We start from the raw sequence: 12,047 nt of genomic DNA on the forward strand, positions 1-12,047 counted from the left end.
GGAGAAGCAAATCACACACTATCTCGTTTATCATTTCAACACGCCAGGAGACAAGTGCTGCCTTATCCTCACGTCACAAGTGAGGCAACCAAGGCACAGAGAAAGTAAGCACCTTTCCGGCGTTCACACAGCCAGGAACTGGTGGAGCCAGGAGGAGTCTGACCACAGGACAGTGTGCTGCTTCGCTGCCGCCCCCTGCAGCACCCCTCTCCAGACACCGACCCTGCCACCACCTGGTTGATGTGTCATTACGCCTGGAGTCCTTGCAGTGATGTGTCTGGAGAGAGAGCTCAGAGGAGAGGGGTGCACTTCTCAGAACCCTCTTTTGACCCCGTGCCCCAGCTGGAAAGCCTGGTCGCTCGGTGAGAGGTCAGAGGCCTCCCTGGACTGTCTCCACCAGGGTTTGAGCTGACCCCAAGCAAAGCAGGAACTCCACGGGAGGCGGGGCTCATCCCCCCAGGACCAGCAGCATCCCTGCCAAGAGACCCCCCTCGATGGCCCCTCCAGCCTCACCTTACACAGGTAAAGCTTGTTCTCAGAACTCGAGATGCAGCTCCAGGTCAAACGTTGCGACCCCCTCCTTGTTGACCTTGATGTGTCTCGGGTTGGAGATGGCGTTGATGTACTGGGGAAGACAAACCAGCCAAGGGAGCTCTCTGAGCACTCTCTATGGGGCTCCAAACCCTCAGACCCCATCCCCCAGCAGCCCCGCCCAGCATGCATCTGCCAGGTTTACAAGTGGGAGGCTGGGTCCTGTGTCAAAGCAGGTGGAAGAGCCCAGAGGGGGCAAGCTGGGACCCTGGATGGGAGGCTGGATGAACCACCTTCATGCTGATAACGGGCTATTTTCAAGGTAATGCAAGCGAGTTGTTTTGTGTTTCCAGAAGAAAAATTAGACTCTTACTATGGCTAGGTTAGACCCAGGGAAAAACTCCCCAGTCCTCTTTCGAGCTGGTAAGAGGCTGGAATTCCCTTCCCTGGAAAAGCCTTTAGAAATAAGACAGGTACCCAGGGTCGGGTGATTATGGTGGGCAATGACGATGCTGATGTGGATGGGCTGACCTGAATGAAGCCTTTACTAAGTGCTTTAAGTACATCCTCTCACTCAGTCTCTCAGGTCTGCTATAGTCCTTCCGGTCTGCATCGTCAGTAGCGGCCACGCCTGCTCCTGGCCCACCTTGTTCTCGAGGGACGGAGGCGGGGCCCTGGGGAGCGGGCTGGGCAGCTCAGGGGCCAGGGGAGCCCCGGGAGCTGGCGTCTGGAGGAGGGATGGGGAACTTCCCCCTCTGCGCTGGAGGAAAGGGTCACAGAGACTGACCCCTGTCGGGACTGCAGGGGCCCAGAGTTGGGCAGGGGTGGGCCCCACCCCACAGCTCCAAGTTCCCGGGAGAAACTCTGCTCCGAGCAACTTGTCTTGCAGGTTTCAGAGCAGGGTGTCTTTGGGGGTAAATTGTTCCGTTATTCTAAAATTATTTTTAGATCGCTGTTCTAGTGGAGCACCCCATTTTTTTTTTTTGCGGTACGCAGGCCTCTCACCGTTGTGGCCTCTCCCGTTGCGGAGCACAGGCTCCGGACGCACAGGCTCAGCGGCCATGGCTCACGGGCCCAGCCGCTCCGCAGCATGTGGGATCTTCCTGGACCGGGGCACGAACCCGTGTCCCCTGCATCGGCAGGCGGACTCTCAACCACTGCGACACCAGGGAAGCCCAGCTTTTGCCTTCTTGATAAAAGGGCCAGATATACCCAGGGCCACTTCTTCCCCCTCTTCCTGCCTGAATGGGGGTTGAGTTTGGGTCTGCAGCAGCCACCCTACGAGGGTGGGTGGTAACCCTACCCCTAAGGGTGGCAGAGCCGTGGGACGGGAAGAGTCTGGCTCTCCAGCGACAGCCCCGAGCTGTGGTTGGAGCCCTGGACGCCACCCAGGGCTTGTCATCGTGGACGTAAGGAAGTGGCTTTGTTTCTTGGGCCACTTGGAGGAGGGTTTTCTGTTACTTGTGGGCAAAAGCATAACCAATTCAGAGATGAGATCTGCTTTCCAACAGACATTTACCTTCGATTAATTTAAAGTTTCAGAAACACTGAGCAAACCGAAACAGAGCATGTCTGAGGAAGGATTTGGCCTTTGTGTTACCTGTTTGTCCCCCCAACGCAGATTTCTACAAAACAGCCTGAGGCCAAGAGAAGAAAACAAAGCCCCCTGAGTGAGTTAGCAGAAGACCAGGACTCGAAACCCACTTACAGGGCCTGACCTCGCTCCCCAGGGCCAAGCGAATATCACCCAGCCCAGCTGCAGGGGGCACCCGCGCGCGTGAGCCTCCCCAAGCACCCGCAGAGGCAGCGCACGGGCAGCGGAAGAAGCCCAGGGCTCTGCACCCGGCGGGGCTGCGGCCTCCGTGGTCTCCCCACCCAGCATCGGGGCCTGATTCCCCTCAGGGCTCTCCCACGCCCTGAGCATCAAGGGCTGGGCTAGGGGGTGGGGGGGAAGCCCACCTGCAATGACCGTGAGCCTCCCGAGCACGCGGCCTCCCCGTACGTGTTCACTGCTGTGCAGCGGTGCAGGTCTGTGTCCTGGCTGGTCAGCTTGTGATCTGCAGAGAGGCCGAGGGCAGGGGAACAGGGGAGGGGAACTAGCCTTCCCCTCCCTGCGTTCACTGGACGTGATGACGCTATAAAGACACACAAGACACACTCCAGGTCCTCACGAGCTCCAAGGGTTCATCAGGGAAGCGGACCCCAAGACAAAAACCTGGGTCGGGACAGCGGCGGATGGACCAACTCTGCCATCAGAGGCACGTGATGTGGCAGAGAGAGCTGGCTTTCCTGAGTCCGACAGATCCAGGACTAAATACCGTCTCTGGCGTGTGCTATGGGCAGGTTACCTAACCTCTCTGGACCTTAGTTTCTTTACTTATGAAATGAGGTTAATAATACCCCCAAAGCAGTGAATGGTCAGGATTAAAATATATAATCTAAGTCAAACGATGAGCCCAGGGCCAGCGCATCGTAGGTGTTCCGTGATGGGGAGCTGTAAATATTACCGATACTGACCAATAGCGACTGAGGGTCCGCTGCAGGTCGGGCACTGGCTGGCACTTTACATAAACCTTTAATGCTCATAAAAACCCCATGAAGGGGGCTTCCCTGGTGGCGCAGTGGTTGGGAGTCCACCTGCCAATGCAGGGGACGCGGGTTCGTGCCCCAGTCCGGGAGGATCCCACGTGCCGTGGAGCGGCTGGGCCCGTGAGCCATGGCCGCTGAGCCTGCGCGTCCGGAGCCTGTGCTCCGCAACGGGAGAGGCCACAGCAGGGAAAAGCCCGCGCACGAAAAAAAAAAAAAAAAAAAAAAAAAAAAAAACCATGAAGGAGGTACTATTATCACCCCAATTTACAGAGGAAGAAACAGAGATTTAGAGAAGTAATGGACTTCCTAAGGCCGAGATGCTGGGCCTGGGATTGTAACCCAGGCATCCTCCCTCCAGAGCTTGAGGTAAACTCCAGGTAACCTAACAGCAGAGGTACCTGTGAGCCTGCTGGGTCCATCCATGGTTCTGGGAATATCTCCTACTCGTCTGGAGACTGGAGACCTTCTAGGGGATGGGAAGAGAAGGGCAGACCCCTGTCAGGGGAAGAGCCGCGGTTCTGAACTGCAGCACGTACCCCTTGTTGCCTGGGCTGTCCGAGATCTGGTACTTGCCGGAATTACTGAGGTCACCTTTGGAGCAATGCCAGTGCACCCGGGGTCCGGGCTCCCCACAGACCACAGCCCGAAAGATGGCATGTTTCCCTGTGGCAGGAAGAGGCAGGCGGGTAGTTTGATGAGGTGGGGACGATGGACAGGATCCTTTACTGAGGTTTTAACTTACGTTCTGTCCACCTCTCTGGGCACTTGAATTGCCCGTTCCAAGAAGGGTGTCTGGCCTTGGTCCCCGTGACCCGAGGACCCCTGCGGTGCTAGGCAGGAGCACAGCGTCAGGCACCACAGGTACGGCCCTCGCCCCACTGGAGGAGCAGCGAGTGACCACGGGGAGGGAGGCCAGCAGGGCTGGGGCTGCGGGTGGGAGGCGGGGTGGGAACAGATAGGGAGCCTGAAGGACTCTCCCTGGACTGGGAAGGGGATGAGTCTTTTGTGGGTCCCGGGTCCACTCTCTAGGGGAGATGGCGACCTCGGAAAGGCCTTGCTGTGATGCCCAAAGGACCCAGTCCTGAGACACAGGGTTCCAGCCTCGGGAAAGAGCCACAGCTCCATCCTAACCTTGAAGCCTGGGGCCTCCCGCCCTCAAGGACCCCCAGGCCCCTGCCAGGAGCATCTCAGTGGAGAACAGCTTGGAGTAAAGACCCAAGGGCAACCGCCCCGCCATGATGAGAGACACAGCTTCCCATGACCGTGTTGAGTGGACACATAGAGTTAGATTTCGAAAAATAAAGGGCCATTATTTTTCTGAGGCGAGAATGTGGTAAACTGGGATCCGTTGCAGGGACCTGTGTTGAAGAAAGAGCACGAATTCACACCCCCACCCCCCTCCTGTTCCCACCGCTTCCCGGGCACCTCTCTTGGCGGCCAGCATTGGGAGCCCCATTTCACTCAGTTTTGAGGGTGTCTCCACAGCAGTTTCTTGTGGGCAGGGAGAGGAAGGGGCCCAGAGCCACCCTGCACCCCCCGCTGCCCCCCAGTTCAGCACACAGGAGGTTCGCGTGCAGGAACTGCAGGCTCCAGTTCGCAGACAGGAAGCACCTCGCCAGCCACACACGACCTCGGGAGCATTGGCTTGGGGTTTTCTTCCAAGCGCATCAGTCCAGCAGCACATGAGGGTGTCAGCCAACGATAAGGCTGGGGGCCTCCTCCCTTAGGGCAAAGGCTGTCTGCCCGGGTCACGAGGACTCATTCCAGCGGTCAGCGCCTTGGGGCCCCATTCCGGGATGCTTCCATGACAGCAGCCCCGACCCTGGTCAGTGCTCCCCAGAGGCCCCTGTCCACTCAGGATCTCCGCGGTGGCTGAGGCCGGTGCCCCAGCTGTGCAGGGTGTGCCCCAGCCAGAGTGCCCCACCCAGGCCACTCCCCTAAAGTGCTGTCTATCACAGGGTTGGCAACTCTGGCCCTCAGGGCAAACCTGGGGCAGTCTGGTTTTTTAGTTTTTTAAAAATATTTTATTTACTTGTTTGGCTGTGCCGGGTCTTAGTTGCCACGTGCGGGATCTTTTAGTTGCAGCATGTGGGCTCTTAGATGCGGCGTGCAGGATCTAGTTCCCCGACCAGGGATCGAACCTGGGCCCCCTGCACTGGGAGCACGGAGTCTTACCCACTGGACCACCAGGGAAGTCCCTGATTTTGTAAATAAGGTTTTATCGGAAACAGTCTCGCCCTGTCACTTACATATCTTTTAAGGCTGTTTTTGTGTTACAACGGCAGAAGCGCATGGTGGCAAGGGAACTTGTGTGGCCTGATAAAACAGTCACTCTCTGGCCCTCTGCAGACCCCTGCGCTACATTAAATCTCTGTATGTATCCCCAACAAATTCCTGGAAACCTCCCCCCTGAGGGAACGGGGCGGGGGAATAGGGAACCCCTCGGATGGGTATTTTTAAGAAGAGCTTTCGGTGGGCAGGGAGGAGGGGGTGTCCTCCAGAGGAGAGGTGGGGGCCTTCTTAGCCCTCTGGCCCTCAGTGCGGGGTGACACTGGAGGACCGAGGGATAGCTCAGAGGCTCTGACCAGAAAGTGTGAAAACCGCAGCTGTGAGGGGAGGGTCGGATGGATGGAAACAAGATGGGCTGGGTCACAGGGAGGCCAGGGCGGCTGCAGGAGCTGGGAGAGGGCTCCAGGCTCGGCCCTCGTGACAGTGAAATAGAGATGTCTGTCAAGTGATCCTGTGCCCTGGCGGCTGCAAGGCCTGTCGTCACCCCTAAGCTCGCAGGGGCTTGCACACTCTTTGCTGGGCCCACAGCTGACGGCCATCAGGAGGCTGGGACCAGCCTGGACGGTGCAGAAAGAAAAGCAGGTGAGGTCGGAGAGGCAGGAATCCTCCAGGGAGAGCGTGAGGACGGTCTGTCCGAAGGGTCACTCCCGAGAGGTCGCCCGCACCTCCCCTCACCAGGGAGGGCTACCCATGCCCGGCTGGAGGGGGGACCTCTGGGAGAGGTCAGAGTCTGACAACCACCTGCTGGAAGCTTCTCTCCAGGCCCATCCTCTCTGGGTGGTTGAAACATGGCCCCTGGAGTCGGACAGTCCAGGCGTGAAAGTGAGCTCTGCCACTTCCTGCTCTGGGACTTTGATCAGATAATTTAGCCCCTCTCCAGCTTCGTTCCTGCACTTGGCAAAACGAGGATTAAATAACACCTGCTTTGCAGGGTTGTTGGGAATTGTGAGATGGTATTTGAATAATATGTAGCAGAGTGGCTGGTCTGGGCTAAGTCCATACACGTGGGGGCTGGAGAGTCAGTCCAGTTAGTCAATCCTTTCCCCTAATTTATGTTCATTTGCTCTTATTCTAGGCTTGAGCGTTAAAATAAATAGTTGGCAAAAAAATAGCGATACTTCCTCTGATTTAGAACTTAAGGGGCCCTGATGGCTCAGTGTTTGGTGTAGGGCACAATGCAACTGGAGTAGAACATTCTGGAACAGGATGGCTGGCCTTCCTAGTCCCTCTGCACTGAAGTATCCAGGACTCTGTCGGGAGGCCTGGAAGGCTGGTCCACCTGAGCCCTGGTCTTGACCCTAATATATCCAAGAGGCGTTACAGATGTCCAGGGCCCAGAGCCATGCAGGCCCCCGGCGCCACGGAAAGAGAAGCAGGCTCTGAACCGTGAAGCTCACGTCTTGAGCCCACTGACCCGGCCGGGGCCCCCACCCCACTGTCCCCTTGCAGGGAAGGATCTGCCTTGCGCTCAGTGGACGCCTCTCCTGCCACGGGGAATCTGCCGTCTAGTCGGTGGCTGAAACCCCCAGAAGCTCTCCCTCCCTCTCTCCTGACGTTTGGGGCCAAAGCCTCCCAAATACCAGACTCCTTTCTAAAGTATTCAGTAAGCGCCTAATGTGTGCCAGCCGCCGTGTCAGGCATTCTACTCAGGTCGGGGCATTTGGGGGAGCCCACCGCCAAGAGGGAGACCCCAGCTGTGTGTGCGCGCGTCATCACGTCGGGAGCACATGTTCCAGCTTCCTTCCTGGGATGGGTTTTCGGGCCCTGGGGTGACCGAAGGAGAAGGTGGCCTCTGTTTTAGGGCCCAGCCGGCAGGCCAGCTGCACTTGGCCGTGATTGATGGCCTCTATTAACAGCAGGCTATAAAGGGATCGGGTGCGCCGTGCCATGCGGCTCTCCCCCTGCCGAATCCCACACCAGGGAACGCTTTTCAGCTGCCCAGCCTGCTGCCCCCGGCATGAGGACAGGGTCAGAGAACAGCTCTGCCAGGCTCGAAACCGCTTTGGAAGCAGGAAGGCACTCCATTAGCCCTTGGGGAGAAAAGCCCAAATCCTGGAAGCCGACTTCTCCTGGGTTGTGGGGGGGAGGAAAGCCAGTTAGGGAGGACATTCCAGAGCGACTCTGCGGTCAGGTGTGTCCCCTGGGCAGGTCCCACACCCTGCCTGGGCCTCAGTTTCCTGCCAGGAGCCTCCTCCTCCAGTTGGACTCGCCCAGGGCTCTGATCACAGGGACCTTTATGAAGTCACCCTCCTCCCCTTACTTCATTCCTGAGACAATCCCTGCAAATAAGAAGCCTTTTCCCACCAAGTCGCGCCCCCGACACACACCCGCCTCCTACCCTCCTCTGACCAAGCAGGTAGGTTGGTCTCCTTCAAGTCAATTACAGGCTTTTTGAAAAACAAAATTAGCAAGCGTGCCAGAGAGGGGTGTGAGATTCACAAGCAGCGGAACCTCTCCACTCCTGAGAGGCTTTAACTTTCCAATACTCGGTGGGGTCTCTCTTTTATCCCTAAAAGGCAGTGAGATGCCTCAGGTTTGGTTCCACCCATTGGACGAGTGAGAAAACTGAGTCCAGAGAGAGGCTGTGATCTGGAGCGGGAGAAGCTCCGAGATTGCGGTCGGGGCCTCTGACCCCTCCCGGAGTCTCTGTCCCACGGGCCCCTGAGGATGTGAGCCGAAATCCTCTGAAACCGCCGGTCCCTCCAGCTATGACAGCAATTGGAGGTGCTTAAGGAAGAGTAAAAGCCACTGATCAGTGTCTCCGTGCTGCCGTGTCCCCTGGCATCAGCGGGGCCTGCAGGAGCAGTGACCTCCGGGCTCAGTAAATCAGGCGGCACCAGAGCCCGCGGCCAGCGCTCCCCACTGTGCCCAGCTCATTTTGCAACCCGAGTGTCTGCTTCCAGCCGCCGTCTGGATGGGCAGGGGCCAGGGCTGGAGCCCAGGACACCCACGGGACCGTGCAAGCGCCCCCATGGCTCCAGGAAAAGGAGGAGACTCCCGCCCCGCAGCGTTCTCCCCCAGCCTGCCAGACCCAGGCTGGGGCCCTGTCGGGAAGGCCTAGGGATGAGAGGCCACCGCAGCCCAGGCCCGGGGATTTGTCACATTTTTCCCTGGGTTAATTACCACCGCAGGGAATCCCAGCTGCGCCCGTCTGGGCACAACAAGCCTCTTTGCTGTTGCCGGGTGGGGAATCTCAGTCTTTCTCAGGTGACAGCTGCTGGCCCGGGACAGAACTGTCCTTATTCTGGGGGCGCCACCTCCCCAGAGGACCCCAGCTGTCCAGTCATGGGCGGAGCCTCACTGGTGGGGGACGGGGATTGGACAGTCAGGGTGTGAGGAGACCCATGGGTAGGGCGGGGGCCACGCTGGGGGCGCAGGCGTCCTCCTGGGCCAACCCACCCCACTCACCCCCACACGCTGCACTTGCGCTTTGCATCTACAAGGGGCAAACAGGTAACCTTTCCATTTTTGCACCGGCTTAAATAGTCTCGGTGTCGATCACAGCCCTGGACACTCAGCGGGCGCCTGACACCCGCTGTGGATGGCGATCCACCAGCGCATCTGTCTCCTGGGGGAGTCGTGTTCCCAGCTCGCTGGCACCTCCCGCTCAGTGAGGACACATCATATGTGCTGTCGGTGAAAACTCAAGCATCCAGATGGATGCATTTTTCACTTCTGAAGATAAGCTAGAACAGAATGAAGATTATTCCTGATGAAATGTATCACATACTCACTCCCTTGAGCTCTGAGGTCCTACCCTGAGCTGGAGAGAAGAGGGAGGTATACGTGGGGGACCCTTGACTGTCCCTTCCTTGGTAAAGGTCTCCGATTTCAGTCTGGGGGCTGACCTTTCTTGTCAAGGGGCAGATGTGAGACCTGGCTAGTCCAGGGGACTGAGCCCCTCCCTGGACTTCGAGTACTGAGTTGTGGTCCAAGGATGAGGGGAAACCCGTCTGCTGCCGGTTTGCCCCTGCGGCGTGCCACAGGGGTGCTGTAGCTTTTGTCCTCTCCACGCCTTGCCTTTCAGCCATTTCTTAGGTTATATGGATTTCCCACTTCTTTCCAACAAACTCCCTTTTCCCTTTGGTTAGCAATCGGTTTCTGTTGCTTACAACCAAACACCCTGACTGCCCGAGTCGTAGCCAGTGATTGGGAACACGCGTCACTCATCATCTAGGCTCCCTCGGGAAGCAGCTCAGTGAATTTGTCTGGTGTTGAAGAATTCTTAATCCATCCTCAGGTTTGTAGACGCAGAGCTGAGGTTCCAAGAAGTCCAAGGTCACACAGTCAGACTCACAGACTTTTAGAGTTAGAAGGGAGCTTAGAGTCATTCTTCGAACTTTTCATCGGACTCCCAAATTCCCCCGAGTTAGCTTCAGCAAGTGACTGTCGAACGATGTGCGAACACCTCAGTGACAGCAAAACCGTCTCTCCAGGCAGCTCCTTCCATCTCCAGATGCCCTCGTTAGACACCTCCTGCGATGCTCCCCTGAGAGTTTTCTCCGTTGTGTCCACCATTGGGGTCCTGCACTACAAATTCCATTCCTCTCCCCCCGACAGCCCTCAGATGGCCTCAGACAGCCACCCGTCCCAAGATGTCTCTGTTCCAGGACGGTGTCCCACTTCCTACAGCTCTTACTCGTGTGGCAGGGTTTCAAGGCCTTCCCCACCTGGCCACTGTGCCCTCTGTGTATCCTGTCCTCACGGCAAGTTCATAAAGTGGAACAGAACCCCCAGCCGTGGGCCTGTGGTGCAGCATGGAGCCCGTCACCACCTCCCTTGGTCCGGACCAAATGACCTCTTGGGTCCTAACTCCTGCCGAATCAGCCTGTCTGTCCCGTTTCGTTGTGTTATTCACCAGCGTATCCTCAGTTTCTTACTCAGGTCTCTGAGCCTGTATTTGTATAAGTGCGAAGCTCAGATTCAGCCTTCATTTCAGTGGCACAAGGTCACGTGGATGCTGGCTCCATCCTCCAAAATAGCCCTTGTCCTGCACCCACCTCTCCGGCCCACCTCTGCCCTTGCACACAGCTTTGCGGTCTGCTGGGCATATGTTCTCCCTCCAAGTTCTTTAGCCAAATGTGTTCCCCCCCTAAAACTCTCCCTTAGAATTATGTTTACCGGGACACTGAAAAGCGCCCTGTTAGTCAGAAAGTCCCTACAAGAATCTGAAAAAGGTTTTGATCGTCTCTATTCCTCCCCTGGCAGATGCACGTCCATATTTTCATGCAAGGTTATGTGACAGCAGGGGGCAGGGGTGTGGGTCACCTGGAAGTCTCATGTCCTGATGGAGCGGAAATCGGCACATCTGGTTTGGCAATCTGGTAGTCGTTACGGAAGATAAATGTGTGAGGACTCCGCGGCCCAGCAATTCCCCTCCCAGGGGTGTGCCCAGGACAGATGAGAGCACAGGTCCTCCAAAGACACCGCAGTCACCGTAGCTCTGCTCCCGGCAGCCTCAAACTGGAAACAACCCCGATGTCCACCTGCAGCAGAATGGACAATTGCGGTATAGTCATGCGATGGAACGTTATTTGGCAATGCAAATGCGTGAACTACTGCTCTGTGCAACAACACAGGTAATTCTCCCAAACAGACGATGGGCGCAAACAGCCAGACACAGATGAAGAGTAGATCCGCTATGGTTTCATTACAGGGTGTTCAAAGGCGGGCGGGAACAGGTGGTGTTGACAGAACACTGGCTTCCTTGGGAGGGAGGGGATGCCTGCTGACCGGGATGGGGACGTAGCTTTCTAGGGACCTGGAGATGGTTTATACCTGTAGTTACACAAGTATACACCTGCATCAACTAAGATTTGTACACTTTAGGGACTTCCCTGGCAGTCCAGTGGTTAAGACTCCGTGCTTCCACTGCGGGGGGCGAGGGTTTGATCCCTGGTCGGGGAACTAAGATCCTGCATGCCACACAGCACAGCCTAAATAAATAAACCATTAAAAAAAAAAAGGTGTGTACACTTTATTGTATGTGAATTACAACTCATGCGAAAGTTTAAAAAATAAAAAACTACATATCTATCCAAGTAAAAAATGTTCTCCCATCCACATGCACGCAGAATCATCTCACTTCACACACACGCGCCACACTTGGTGAAATAACAATCTAGTTTAGTGCTCTTGCCTTATGTTTGGGGAAAGTGAAATTCAGACGGGACATACGCCCTGCTCAAGGTTGTACAGAGACCTCAGTTTTACAAACGTAAAAATGCGTCGAGCTAGACACTTGGGGTTTATACACTTTACTATAGATTTGTTATGCCTCCATAAAAAAAAAAAGTTAAAGAAAAAACAGCCTGTGGCAGGACTGGGTTTCTTCTCTCCCTTTTGGCTGCTGGTGGAAAGAGGGTCCTTACTCAGACAGTAAGTCCGAGTCATTATGCAGACAATAACCTAAAAGTTATCATTCTTCTGACAACACAAATTGTACTTTTACAAGTCATGTTACTGTCCTACAGATGTCTAAACAGCCAAGTAAGCCCCTGGTATGCTGGTCGTAAGTAAGAAATCAATCACGCCTTGGGAGTAGACCTCTGTTGGACTGTTTCACAGGACTTCCTTACAGCAGCTCCATTAGGGGTCACGGCAACTAACACCCCAAGGCGAAGCTCAAAAACGTAAAG

Source organism: Monodon monoceros, unplaced genomic scaffold, assembly GCF_005190385.1.
Source record: "Monodon monoceros isolate NGI ecotype Baffin Bay Population unplaced genomic scaffold, NGI_Narwhal_1 Super_Scaffold_18, whole genome shotgun sequence".
Lineage (NCBI taxonomy): Eukaryota > Metazoa > Chordata > Mammalia > Artiodactyla > Monodontidae > Monodon > Monodon monoceros.